This window comes from Cinclus cinclus, chromosome 2, assembly GCF_963662255.1.
Source record: "Cinclus cinclus chromosome 2, bCinCin1.1, whole genome shotgun sequence".
Taxonomy (NCBI): Eukaryota; Metazoa; Chordata; class Aves; order Passeriformes; family Cinclidae; genus Cinclus; species Cinclus cinclus.
In genome coordinates this window covers 3,175,291-3,190,690 of record NC_085047.1, presented here as the reverse complement: position 1 = coordinate 3,190,690, position 15,400 = coordinate 3,175,291, and positions in this window count along the sequence as shown.

The window sequence follows — 15,400 nt, the reverse complement described above, 5'->3', positions numbered from 1 at the left end:
ACCAGTTTTACTCTGCATTCTGTTGTAGGTCTTCATATAAAAAGAATCCTCTATCCCTCCACCCCACCCAAGAAACAGACAAAAAGCAACCAGTGAAACTTAAAAAGTGGACATTAATTTCTCAGAAGTTTGCACAGTGAATATTAAACAGAGCCCCAAAGCTCTTTGTGCCTCTGCCCAGAACTAAATGGGTTTTCTTCCTTATGTGCACTGATTTTTCTGCTGCTAATGCAGGGTTGAACTCCTGAATTGCAGAAACTGCTTTTCTAGGCACGTGGCAGAAAAATACACAAAGGCATGATCTCCAAGAGCACAGGAGGAATTTAGGCATCCCCTTGCTGTTGAAAGTCAACCACTCCACCACCCTTCATGCCTCTGGAAATGTCTTGCTACATTGAGGATCTCAAAGGTTAATTTGAGATTTAGGTTTATGTGCCGTTCTTCACCAGAACAAAGATCTTCCTGGATGCAATTGCAGAGGTTTATGTTTGCAGTCAGAGGAGAAAGGCAATAAGTCCAAAGATTCCCTTGAGTTCAAACAAAAATAAAATGTGTTTGTGGCAGTTCTGCATGGGACACTGGCTTTAAGCTGTCCCTGCAGCATGATGTATACAGAGTGAGAAAGCAACTTCCCAGACAAGCCAGAAATCTGATGACTTCCCATGTCTGCTGTACATTTTGCTATATATAAGTGCACAGTATAAAACCTGTTAAAGTGTTGAACATAAGCCATGCTGGCTTTCTGCAGTGATACCAAGTTTAAAGTTCCACTAGGAACTTTCTATCCAGACTTGCAGTTCCTAAGGATGAAGGAAGTTGCAATGACACCAGTGCCTTTTGCAAACTGCAGGTGGGTTTACTTGGCACTACCAGCCTATTTGTGCTGCTTTGTTACAGGGAGAGAAGGTCCAGGTGGCACTGGAGCTGTCCTGTCCTTTGTCCCCACAGACACTGCAAAGTTCATGTGATGATCTGCAAATGTGCTTACAGAAATCCCACGTCTCCACATTACCTCCAAGGGTTTTTCTGCTCAAAGCCTTTGTGCTGCTTTTCAAGGTTCACTTTTTCACTGAGTGCAGTGCCAGTTTTGTTACCCCAGCTCACAGGGCAAAAGCCAATCCTGCCTCCTGACTCTCCTACTTTACAAGAAAAGGTTTGGCCAAACACTGCTCTGAGGGAAATTCTCTCTGTTAGTCCCCTCTCATGTCTGAGGTGACCCATTCATCATCTGCTCCAGACAAAGCAGATTCCTGATGTCCTGCTGCTCACTGAGTGCTCACACAGAAATTCACCTGAGTGCAGACAAAGCATTTTGAGATCCCAGTGAGTGTCTGTGCCTGACCTGCTTAGCCTAGCAATAAAATAAATTTGTTTGCAGTGTAAAAGGCATGCTGGGTTCTGCCAGACTCAGCCATGTCTCTACTGCAGAGCCCACCACTGGCATTTAATTATCAATTCCCTTGCTGTTTCAAAATCCAGGAAAGAAACTGGGTGGGTTATATAGGACTTTACCTCTTTCTCAACTTATCTCTTTCACTCAGTTTTTCTCAGCTCCAAGATCTCCAAGTCCCCTCATGCTTCTGGATGAGGCAGTGCCTACCTAAGCCTCCTTTCTTGGATTTGCCTCACACTTCTCTTTCTGCTACTTTTGTTGGGATTCAAAGCATCTGGTGACACCCAACAATATTTTGGTGTTAATACTTTGGTGCAATAGCTGTTCAAGTTGTATTTCTGGGAGAACAGAGTCCCTTGTTGTTCCCCTGGGCCAGTCTGTGGTCCCTCCACAGGGAATATCTAGGGTTGTACTGAGATGTTACATCCTTCTGGGATGCAGTTTTGAAGGGAAAGGTGTGAGCTATCATGGAGAATCGGGATTTTTAGCACTGTCAGGGTGGAGACAGGACAGCAGAACTCCTCTCTAGATCTCTGAAGTGACAACCAGCTGCTGCTGAATTCAGTACCTGGCCTCACCTCAGGAGCTGAACTTCCACCTCTCCCAGTGTGAGAAGTTGATGGTGCTGCGACTTCCTGGGAACCAGGGTCTGCTTTCATGCTCTCCATCACTGTTTTTGAAACTTCTATCTCTTTGTGGAGGAGTTGGGCTCTTGTTTCAGAAAACACAGGTCCTGACCCTTCCAAAACTCCACTGGCCTGGCAAAAGAGACCCAACATTGACATTAGACAGATCCTGCTTAGCTCTGCAGGGGAGAAGTGTTTTCCTGCTGCTGGCCCTTTGCAGCCTGACTCTTTACATGCTGTTAAGTGCTGGTCCTCAACAAATACCTGAAGAAAGTCAGTGTTTTGGATCTAGTACTGGAAAAAAATCTGTAGATGGTTAGCTGGTCATGCAAATAGTATTGTTGCTACACTTATTAAATATCTAATTATCTCCTTTGGAACATAAGCACCGGACCTGACCTCTGTTTCTCCTACCTGCTGAGGGCAGAGGAAGAGATTTAAACAAAATACTCTGATCCTTCCAGGAAATACACATCTGGACTTGATGGTCTTGCAGAGATGCTGAGCAGCTGCTTGTTTATTAATTCTCTGGAAATCTTTGTCTTGTTTCCAATAAAACACTTTCTGTCACAGTTTCACTACATTTCCCTAAGACTGGGGCACTGTTTTTCATTTGTACTCTCTGTTTCCCAGCCAAACACTGCATTACAACCAGAGAAAGCTTGCAGGAATGTAGCAGCGTATTGGGGTGGAAAACAAACAGTCCAGAGATATCGCAAGTGTTTCCAAAACAAGCAACGCACCCTCAGCAGGGTCAGAACCAAAGTTCATCCGACAAGGAACACAAACACTTCATGTTTGAGACGGCACAAATAAAAAATCCCATGCAAAGCACTCTGAACTGTGGGGCAGGGGACAAAAGGGGATGGTGCATATGCTGTGTGTCTGCTGACACCGGCCACGGTGAGGTGACCCCTCAGACACTCTACCTCTGCCTCCTTGGGCAAATGTGTTTAATTAAGATACCAAAGCCTTTGAGAAAGAGATGTTTCTCATGTGGCTGACTGCTGAAGTGGTGCCTGTGTTTGTGGAGAACCCCATGTTTTAGGGACAAAACACATCATCCCCTCCCCGCTGGAGAATTTCTACCTTGGCTGGCAAAAATCCTTTGATGTCGAGGTGTATTATTTTGGATGAGCAATTGCCAGTTTCTTGCTCAGTGCTTTGGTATCATGTGATACACCAGATCTGGTTATATTTATATGAGCTGTTAAACGCAGCACAATTACCTGGAAACACAAAAACTAGGCTTATGCAAAATATTTGCTAATAATGTTATCAGTCTGGTAACATCAACTTGGAATCTGGGGATCTTTCCACATGCTTCCCAGTGCTGATTTACTTGCCACCCCCCACCCCGTAGATCATCTATCCGTCCATTTGCTGTTCCATAAATCAATTGTTCAGGAGTAAGGCTGACTTTTAAAGGTTTTGTAAGATTTGCTGTAGGGTAAATAGATGTGCACGTATTGCTGTCTGTGAAAAAATCTCTCTGAGGCTGCTCGGGCACGGAATTTCCTGGGCGGGTAGTGCAGGAATGTCCAAGATGCCCGTGCTGGGATGGCCCGGGGGCACCGGCATCGCTCTGGAGCTCAGAGGCGGCAGCACCACCTAATAATTATATATGTGTATATATATATATATATATATATATATACATATATATATATATATATATATATATCTTCTCTCTATATTTGTTTCCCATTAAATCACAGGACGCAGTGCTCGCTCCTCATCCCGGACATCCCCAGCCGGGAGAGCGCAGCTTCTGCATCGTGCAGAATGCAGAGAGAGCTGCCCAAAGCCAGCTCCAACAGCCCTCCGAGGCTCTCAGGAGCTCTGAAGGTGCTTGTGTCCCTGCTCCCCGCGGGCTGGGAATGCCGAGGCGCCCGGGGATGCTCCCGGGGATGATCCCGGGGATGCACGAGCGGTGCGGGGACGGAAGGGGTCGCGCGGTGGCGCTGCGGCACCGGGAGAGCGCCTCATCCTCATCTTCATCCTCATTCTCATCCTCATCCTTATCTTCATCCTCATTCTCATCCTCATCCTTATCCTCATCCTTATCTTCATCTGCCTCCTCATCCTCATCCTTAACTTCATCCTCATCCCCATTCCCATCCCCATCCCATCTTCATCCTTATCTTCATCCTCATCCTTATCTTCACCTACATCCTCATCCTCAGGCTCATCCTCATCCTTATCTTCATCTGCATCTTCATCCTTATCCTCACCCTCACTCTCGGCTTCATCCTCACCCTATTCTCCCACAGCCCCCAGGGCAGCTGCAATCCCCACAGCATTTTAAGAAAGAAAAAGTGCATAAAAGGCCATTTCTGCTGTTTTTGTGGTTTTTGTTTTTTGTTTTGTTTTTTTTTTTCTTTTTCAGAAACACTGCCAAGAGAAACCGAGCGCAGTGATCCTTGGGAATAGCTGTGGTACAGATTAACCAAGCCCTGCCATTTGCAGACCTGTGAAGAAGTTCTGTAAACACAGATGTAACTTTTTAATTTTATTTAAATTGATGGGCAAAGAGGATTTCCCTCACCAATGTAAAAGACAGAGATTTAGTTTAGGTGAACATCTGAAGATTTCATTAAGTGAAGATTTCATTAAGATTTCATGAAGTAACTGTAGCTACATGTGAGTAAATCTCAGTAAAGTTGTCCTCCCTTCCACAAGTCATCTTGTCTGTGAATTAAAGGGAATTAAGAAGGTTCTGTCTCAGTTTGAAAAATTACAAAATTTGTAATTATGCAGGTTTCAGAAAGCCTCACTCTATTGATTGCAAACAAAGATAAAAGCAAAAAATCATTAGTGCAGACAACTATGATCATCATAAACAAAAAGGGATATATTTGAAATATATTAGAGAGAAACTACTTACTTTTCCCTTTTAGCTAACCCAAAATATTTCACAAAATAGTATCAGCAATATATTCTGAAGACATTCTCAGGTAAGCAGGTGATCATTTCCAGTTACGTGCTCAAATATCTCTGAAAGGTCTATTTATTCCTGAAGGTTTTGCAGGCAATTCCAGCACCACAGCACCCAGAAAGTTTTGTGTCTGACAGTAAAGACGACCAAAAACAGTAGCTCAAAGTATAACAAATGCAACAACCACCTGGAGATGTCATTTACAATTACTGCCTCCATGTGCCACTCATGACAAAGACAAAACCAAAACAAAACCTCAAATAAATCAACAAACAAGTGAGTTGTGTTTAGGGACCAGAAGTCAGTGTTTAAGATCTTCTTAAGTACAGCTGGGTTCCAATACTCCATTTTTGGTAAAGCTCATCTTTATGTTCAGGTAAGCTGGTCAAAGTGTTCCAGCTAGGAACGACCACCCTGTCTCTCAAAAGTAAAACTGGAAAGTGAAATTGAACCTAAACTGAGAGTAGCAAGCCCACATATTACCACCACCACCAGCATTCTCTGTATTTAAGAAGCACTGGGATGGAATGAGCCCACCTGGTTTATATCAACAGGCATTTGGGGTTCATCTCCACACACAGAATATCCCAGCCCTGTACCACACAGGCAGGAAGAATTTTACTGCACTGGAGTGGGAGCTTTGGGCTATTATTGAGCACAGCCCTACCACACAGACCTTACCTGCTCACAACTCCTAGGAATGCTTATGTACAGCCTGTTTATGGCACTGACTGTAAAAACAGATGGCAAAAAAGGGCCAGATTAAGCCATTATTCTGTGCAGAAGCTTAGCAGGTATGGGATGGGCAAAAATAGATTTTTATCCTCAAATGTGCTTCAGTCCTCCATGCAGATGGCAGCGTTTGTACCAAGCAATGGGAGTGCTGAAGGAAAGGGGTGAAGTGCAGAGCTCTAGGCTTTTTCCTGGCTTTCCAGAGCTCCAGAGGGACCAGAGGAAATTGGATATGAACTGGCTGTTCTGCCTTACCCTGGTGAGCAGGCAGGGACCAGGTGACTCTTGTATGTCTTAACCAAAAATATCACTTAATCCTTATTTTCCCCCTGAGCACTGGGGCCAGGGAACAGAGCTGAGGCCAGCCCTTCAAACCAGCCACACTGATACACATGGAAGTGGGAACACCAGCTTTTCTCCCATAAATATGAACCACCAAATGTCTCTCAGTCCCTGTTTGATTTTTAGGTGGAATTGTTTCTTCCTCTCCAGCTGGGCAGTGCATGAGTCTGAAGCAGATTGAAGGAGTTGGTAAGACTTCAAGCTGGAACAGAAAGTGGTCTCCTGTCAAAATCAAGCAAAGATAAAACCCCAATATTACCTTTCAACTGGGTTTGGAACAATTATTCATGCAAAAGAACTGGGGCTGGAGATTTGAGCTGTTTTGCCCTGCATTAAGCATGGTCTTGGGTTGAGATTTTTTGTTGCTGTTTTGACTGTAACAAAGAAATATAAGATCAGTTTGGAAATATGAAAGTCAGACACATATTTGTCATTGCCTGACTGTCCTGAACTCTTTTGTAAAAGCCGAGTCAGACACAGAATATCATAAATCTCTTAACCAAGGCTGACTGAAGGGGTAAGGTGCCCTAAGAAGTGACTGCTCCTTCAGTTTCTTTAGAGGTTTTGCACAAATTGCACTGGCACAACATGTCCCTTACCCCTTTTGCTGTGTTGATTTATTCCAATCCACTTTACTATCAAACTGCCCCAGTATCAGCAGTTCCTCAGGACAGTCCCCAGCAGCAGCTGAGCAGTCACCCTTGATACTTTCCAGCTATTCTGTTATGGACTTGTCCTTCTACAATGGTCTTTCTACATTTCACTAATATACTGTCCCCATCAACTTGCTGGCAAACTTCCTGCTTTTGATGTATCAAAAAAAAAAAAAAAAAAAAAAAAAAAAAAAAAAAAAGTTTTATTGTTAAATTTTGAACCCTTCCTCAAAATCGCTTTTGGCCAGCTTTATTATAGCTTCACATCATTCAGCTTGCCAGAAGGTTTATTATCTTTTCTGCAATCTCCATTTGGACTCCACTTACTGAAGGGTGTTTTTTTATAATTCTAATAATCTCCTTAGTTTGCTTTTAGCCATGCTGGCTCCCCTTCTTGTCCCTGGTTCTCTTAGACTTCAGGAGTGTTGGACTAGACTCCAAACACTCTCTCCGAAAAGAAAAAGTATCCAACTCTTTGAAAGAGGCCAGGATTATTATTTTTACAGTGATTTTTCAGTGAAACTGAAAAGTGTGCTCACCCTGTAGCAGAAAATAAGGTTCAAAGTAAGCTGCTCCCTCTTAGACTCCCCCTTAGAATCATCACGATTTTCCAGAATGAAAATGGAAGCATCTCCAAAGCTGAGGGTGAACACCTTTCATGAGGGCAACCCTGTGAGCCAGCAAGATTTAAGGATGAGATTAAGTCCTTCAATATGCAAAATATCCACTTGCAGGTCTAAAAGATTTAATCACATCTCATGATGCCACGCAGATTGAAAGAATTTAACATGCTTGGGAAAAAATACTGAGCTGTTGATAGTGCAGGAAGCTCTGAAGTGAATTATTCTCAAAGCACGTGCATGGGGCTGGCAAAGACTGTACCCTTAAAACAGTGGTCAAGAGGGAATGTGTGATTTAGCAAATCACTCAAGCAGGGAGCTTTCATCTTTGGAGTCCTGGTTTATGAGTTACTTAAGGCGTTAATTATAAATGTCTTGGGTATCCATCCCTCACTTAATTAATCTCCACACTGGTGTGAAGTGTGAATCCAGATCACAGCGAAAGCTCTCCCAGCACAGAGGGATTTGGACAGGTTGGGAAGACAAGCCAAGTCTGAAGGTGTGCAAATACCAGAGGATAGAGGGTTTGGCTTTTTCCTCCAGCAGTGTCTTCCAGCTCAGCTTCCTGACCAAAACAGGCACCCTCAAAATGACACCACAGCACAACATCCCCACCAAAGGAGGTTTTGCAGGTTTTAATGCCTCCCCCTATTGAAATCCCTATCGATGAAAGGAAAAGGAAGCTGAAAACAGCAAGAAAGGTCATTTGAAAGTGAAAGAGAACACAGATGGAGGGAAAGCTGGATACCAAGAAGAGAAATACATAAAGTAGAATTAAAAATATTTAAATGGACATAGACATGTCAGTGGCAATTAGGTTGAAATGTTTCAGGATGTGGACTTCTCTCATAAAGTACATTAAGTGGGGAAACACTGGCAAACACGGTTTGTTTCACTGCACTACACAGAGCACTCACTAATTAAAAATAAATAAATCAAAACTTAGACTTCTCTGTACATTCTGGTCTTGTTACCTGTGTAACTTGATTTTTAAAGATTTTTGATGTCTTCTAAAGCTTTTTAAGTTACCATTCTTTTCAACCAGCTTCAGCACAAACGTTCTTCCTCTATGATTATTCTTGCACGTGAGTTAAAGATCTAATTCCATAATGAACTCATCGGGTTATGGGAGCTTCTACAGCTATCATTTATGCAATCCATTTATTACTGAAAAAGCACACACATTATTGCAAAGCATTACTACCACTGTAACAACCTCTAAGCATTTTAAGAACTTCTTTTGTTTCTTTTTTCTGCCCACAGTCAAGCTTTAATTAAGATTGAAGTTAACTGGGGCCTCATGGGCTGTGTCTGGGTAATTTTCAGTTTGGGAGCTCATCTGTGTCTACATTCTGGATTGCTACAGCACAACAATTTTCAGAAGTTAAATTTTCTAACCAGGGATTACTATATGGAATATCTGACCTCTCTTTTCACACCTAAAGGATGGAAAAACAGTATTTCCCAGGTAATGCACTTTGCCCTGCAGACCCACCGGATTTGGCCCTGCAACTCCAGGTGAAGATCATGCTTGATGAACAATCACAGAATTAACATCCTCAGTCCAACTTCACTTCTGCTCAACATTTGCACTAGATAAAGTGTAGTTAAAATTATTTTAAGCAAAAAAAATATTTCTTCTGAATGAACATATAAATAGTTTTATCATTAAGAGGTTTTTTCCTGACTGTGAATGCATTAGTCCTAATACTCAGGGTAAAGCTATGGTTTTATTATTATTATTTTAATAGAGACTAAAACAACATTTCCACTTTCTGAGCAGAACCAAATGTGTTACAGAGGCATCTGTTTATAGCTGTCAAAGGTCTGGCTTCTCAGCAGGTGTGAAATCACCAATAACTAACATACCTGCAAATTCCAGTCACGTTTTTTATATGGAAACAGTCTGGCTGATGATGCAGAAGTGAAACGCAGACAAAAGGCAGAGGTTTTTCCACCAAAGACCTGGCTGGATTTCAAGAGATAACCTAGAACAAATCTCTTTTGCAGAAATACAATTACTATCAAAGCACAGTAAAAGATATACTTGCCATATCACCCCCAGGGTTGCTGAAAAACTTGGAAATGTGCTGCTTAATAGCTTAGCACTGGAATTCAAATTGAGAGCACCTCCTTTTATTTCATTAAGACTAATAATTTGGCTTTGATTTCCTAACTTTTTGTGACTAACTTTTGAGTAGTGAGCACTTAAGAATGCTGTTATTTTTTTAGCTACTTTCTTTTTTTTCAGTTAAAGTTAACCAAAACTTAGCTTTCTACTACTAATTTCTTCTCCTTGCTGCAAGCTTTGCAGACAGAGGTAAAGGATCGTGGCTTCATCTCTCACGGACCCGAAGGGCTGCAGAGGAACAATTTCACATTCTATTACCTTTAAGGCCTCTTTGGACACAAAAGCATAAAGTTGCAGCTGCACTGTAAAAAGCTAAAACAAATCTCAATTTTTGTTTTACTTGGAACCCCATGGACGATCTTTGGTTCAGAAGTCAACCAAAGGAAGGATCACATAGTGACAGGACAAGGGGGAACGGCTTCAGATGGAAAGAACATGGCTTTAGTTTGGATTTTAAGAAAAAAATTCTTCCCTGTGAGGGTGGGAAAGCCCTGGCACAGGGTGCCCAGAGAAGCTGTGGCTGCCCCTGGATCCCTGGCAGTGCCCAAGGCCAGGCTGGACACTGGGGCTTGGAGAAGCCTGGGACAGTGGAAGGTGTCCTTGGCCATGGCAAGGGTGGAACTGGATGAGCTTTAAGGTCTCTTCCAACTAAAGCCATTCCATGACTTTGTGATCATTAATTCATTGCTCTTGAGTCCCTTGTCATTCAACACAAGATAAAACAATTTTATCATTTCATCTAGATAGCAAACGTGGCCTCCCACTCCACATGGGGAAAATTAAAAGGAGACCCTCTTAAAAAAATAAAATTACATACAAACAAATAGGTGGTCAAAAAAGAAAAATAAAAATACACACATACAAAAAAAAGAAACCAAAAACACTGAGGGGCTTTTCTCCCCCACTCAAATAGGTTATATTGAAACATCACTCACCAAAATGCAATGTTTCAAATAGTTCATACAGCTACATTCCAACCCAAACATAGGCAAAAATTCCACAGTCCCCATGAAAGTTTGCTTTTTTAAAATCTTTTTTGAGTCTACACCTCTGCCTGTTTGGGGGCACCATGATTCAGGCAGAGGGGGATACTGCTGCAGGGTGTTAAGGGTGACAGCTTAAGTAAGAGACATCAGTATGTAAACATTTCTTTGTGATGGGGACAGATATCTGATGGACCTATTTCCACATGAGAGAAACACATATTTTAATAAGCCCAGCATTTCTCACCAGCAGGCTATGAATATTCAATAAAAAATTAGTTTTCTGAAATATTTTTAGTCCTGGCTTTTTTTCCTCCCATATGAAATTAAAATAAAAATGTGGGAAAAGTCAAAATTGCTTGCTCCACATTCCCATTTTCTACTTCTTTTGCTGTGGACTTGCACAGTCCTGAAACTATTCAATAATCACAAGAAATGCTGGGTGGCAACCTCCACATCTCACAGCTTTTGTTCTGCTCTAAACGCCCATCCTTAAGGACTCAAAAAAAAGAGAAAGTGGTGGCCACCATGGCTTTATCTGTCACGTTATCCTCTCCTCTGTGACTGCTAGACACAGAATAAAAGATGGTATAACCTGTACTAGCCTGACACCTGAACAAGATTGAGTACAACGTTAATCAGAAAAAAATTCCTTTCATTCCTTTATCAGAGTTGTAAAAGGACTGGAGGAGCACAGGACTTGGGGCTCATGCTGATGCTCAGCTGCTGCTCCTTAAGATTTATACCCAGGCAAGGATGACAGCTTTGTTGATCCTCTCCTATGCCAAATGAATATATAAATAGATTAAGGGACATCCATCTAGAATCCACCAGGAAGTACAAATATTTAGGAATTATTCTTAGAGAAGTCAGTTGAAGTATTAAAACAATTTTAATGAATGTTGTATAGGATTCAAGGACGGGGAAATAAAAGGTTTTGTTCCTGTGACTACCTTACACCTATTCTGACTTCTGCTAAAATGTTGGGGTTTTTTTTCCCCCAGGCATTTGACAGGAATACATATTTGTATAGGTGCTACACAATTGTGCTATGGGGAAATGTTGAATTACAAACTAAACTTGGTTCCTGATAAATTGTAATTACTGCCCAGGAGAGTGTACAGCAAGAAGCTGCTTCCTCTCTGCTGTGGGAACCAGGAGTGTGCTGTGCACCTGATCAGAAAAAGAGGAATAAATCCCTCAAATTAAAAAAAAAAAAAAAAAAAAAAAAGAAAATCCCACAACCAAAGAACTCACATGGATTCACGCCAATATGTTTGGGATTTCAGAGTTCTGCACGGATGTCAGATGGGGGACGGGGATAAGAGGGACCAGTGCCTGGTAATTATGGTTACATGAGCTGACAGAAAGGCAATTTGAGTTTCGAAACTCTCTCCCAAACCCAGAGGCCAGAACACCTCCTTCTTAGCAGAAGCAATCCCTTTCACTTCCACAGTTTGGCTCCAGATAATACAGGACACATGCAAAGGGCAGGATCATGTCTTACTTTTTCCTCAGTGATGTGTCAAGACCTCCAATCATCACCTCAAAGCATTTTAAAACCCCTCGGCTCTATGTCCAGCCTCAAAATTCCTGAGTTATGCTAAAAAGTAGGCTTAAAATCAATAAATGCTTAGGGTTTTTTTAAATTTCCCCACCCACACTCACAGTATATAAAATTCACGTATTTCAAAATCCATGGGGGGCAAAAATTCTTTTCCAATAAAAACTCAAATGAAGAGCAGATTTCAGTCCATATTGTGAAATTCATAAAGCCACTCGGATGTGGCAATGTGACAAACTCCAGCTGGATGAGAGCAGGAGCTGTGTGGCCAGCCAGAATTCCTTCTTAAAAGCCAGACCAGCCTGCAGTGCAACCTTCATTCTTCCCACCTTCTACATCAGGTAAAGCCAGCCCAGACAGAGCTGGAGATTTTGATTACTGATGTAGAAACCACGGCTCCCTCCCTCAAAAAGTGTTTCCACGTAGGTGCATTGTGAGCTGCAGCACTCACAGGATCGCAGCCCTTGTGTGAGTTGCTGCTTTTCTCCATGGCTGTATTGCAGGAGCAGCAGCAGAAGGGCTGTAACACAGCTGGAGACCCTTGGAAACCATTCTGATTTACTGGAGTAGCTGCACACACCACTGGGGAGCTGCCCCTCCTGTTCCTCCGAGGGCAATCCTGTGCTCAGAAAATTCATTTTTCCTTTTCACACCGCCTGGGGCAGAGCCCCTGAAGGGCTGCGGGCTTTTGAAACTCTTTGGAGGGCGGAGATGTGCAAAGCCAGCTCCAGGGCTCGGTGGGAGAGCTGGTGCTGGGCTTCCCACCCAGCAGGATTCCTCTCTCCAGGCCAGCTCCAGCCTCATTAAGAACAAGTGCTGACTGTACCGTGCACAGTCACTGAGGAGGAGGATGCAGGAAAGCAAATACTCCTTAAGCCTTTGCCCAGTGGCTTGCCCTTCTGTAGGGAAAATTTGCATATTGCCTTGCCGGATAAAATCCTTAAGAGGTATTTGAACTTTCAACTGAGCAGAGCTTCCCAGAGAGCTGCAATCAAGGGACTCCATCAAGGTGGAGCTGCCTCACTGATGGGCAGCAGACTGAAACACTGGAGCATGTTTGTCCACGAGGACAAGGAAGACCAGAGTTTCCAAGCACAGAGATTCTTCAGAGGAATCAAGTCACCTGTAAGGGGCCTGTCCTCTGAATGTCACTATGGTCCATGCAATACTGGCAACGTGATTATTCTGCTTTGGCCATGATGAAAATAATCACAATCATGATAAAAATAATGAGCCTGGCTCATTAATTTCCTTTATCCATTTTTGATTCAGGAGCTGAGAGTTTCAAATGGACTGAGCATCTCAGGAACACACATTTGCCACCTTAGGCAGCTCCAAAATCGTGGAGCACATTGAATTTCTTGCTCTGCAGGAATTGGAAGAGGCCGAGTCCTCGGCGCGCTCTGTGAACAAGTGAAGCTCATTTGGCTTTGAGAGTGATACACTGATTTCCAACAGCTGCCAAACTGTCCAGAACAGCTTTAAAATACACTGTAGAGCAACAGAACAAAAGTCAATATATTCTCATAGAGCTGCAGAAGCTGCGATTTCATGTTCAATCTGTAAGTCTGAATTTCTTTAGAAGAAATGGATATGAGTTCATTTCCTGGTCGTGCTAGTAAAGGACCTCTGTGATTATGAGGCACGGGAGAAGCAAGTCTCTATAAATGTGAAGTAATAAACTTTCCTTACCTAAATAACATAGGGGCTGCGTGTTCCTGTTTGAACTACACACTCTGACAGGACCAGTTAAAGCAGAGTATAAGTTAATTCATTCAGGGGCTGCCACTGGGTAAATAATGCAAAATAATGGCAAAGGATGCCTCACAAAAGGCATGCATTGACTTGGACAGTGTGGACTCTCCTCAAATATGGAGCTGCCTGCTTGCAGGAAGTCTTTAGTTCTGATTAATCATTTGTAATCTGATCAAATGGAAGAAAGCAAACTGCCTGGTGCTAATGACTATTTTCCCTTTCTTAACAGCTGACCCAACAACTGGGTACCCTTCTGGGCTGAGGAACAAATTAATATTGCTCAGCTGACTTGAAGGCATTCAAAGGCTGTAACAGGCTGCATATGGGGGTGCAGCTAAAAGTAGGTTAAGTAGCAAGCAATTAGCTGCAGATAAGTCATGAATCAGTCTGGTCGGATGATAATCTGTAATTTCAGCTTTTGCCTCCTCAATGTTTTTCACAAACACAATATGCAGGCTCACACTGAAATGTGAGCAAAATATGACTCTGCTGTTGAGGGAACACATTCCTTCCTACCTTCCTTCCTTCCTGCTCTCTAGGAACCAGGGGAAAGGTTTGGTGTGGCACTTTCTAAAGTTTACACAATCAAGCCCTCCAAAAAATCCAAGGAAATTATTCACATTACCATGTGAGTGTTCCATTGGGAAAGACATCACCAGTGTAATGAGCAGATCAGACTCTCTCTGATATTATCCACTGAAGCAGTTAACTGTCTGTCCATAAAATCTGATTGATGAGCACTGAAAAGATGATGTCTTGTAGCTACAATTTCTGTTGAAACTAAAGCTTGTATTACACGTTTCTTCGTTAAGACCGAGGCTTCTTTAGTATTAAAACGTACTAAATACTTACTTCACTACCTGAATTCACAAAGTAAAGTTCCTACTGATGAAAAGGAATAGAGGTAACACAGGAGTTCTAGAAATGCCAAATGAGGAAAACATTAATCTGGGAGATGCAAGAAAAAACAAAAGAAACACTAAGAAAACCTCTTGAGATTAATCTTAGGGTTTCTGCTACAAACTCTTTCAATTTGAGTAATTTTAAGGTTCAACTCACCTGCACCCCTTGGTTTGAAAGGCAGTGTCAGAGGCCTGGTCTACACCTTCATTAGTAAAAATCTGAACAAACACCCTGGATTATACTGGAGTCAGTGTTCAAAGGAAGTTAAATGAAAAGAAGGTATAGCCAGGGCTGTTTGAACCACTAACCACATCATCAGGCTAATCTGAGCAACAATTTTATAAGGACTGACTAATTTCCTTTTTTTTTTTTTTTTTTTTTTTTTTTTTTTGTTTTTGTTTTTAGTGGTGATTTTTATTCTTTGGATGGAGAGACACAGGAGAAATTCTAGGGGACCTGTTCCCTGAGACCTGGTGCAGCACTGTAACTTGTGACAGATACCTCCAATAATTCTGTCAGCACTTCACGTGTGAAATACATCACCAAATTGTGTATATTTACTTCCTTCTATACACACACACACACACACACACACACACACACAGGAAAAGGCCCTTTCTGCAAAGATGGGATCCTGGCTACAAAGGGAAACCATTTTTCTGAGATGCAACTTTCACCTCTGCTTTTCTTTAGCCTCTCAAAATATCATGGCTTGCTTTTGATCTCCAACATTCTTATTGCTCCTACTCCCATACATAGG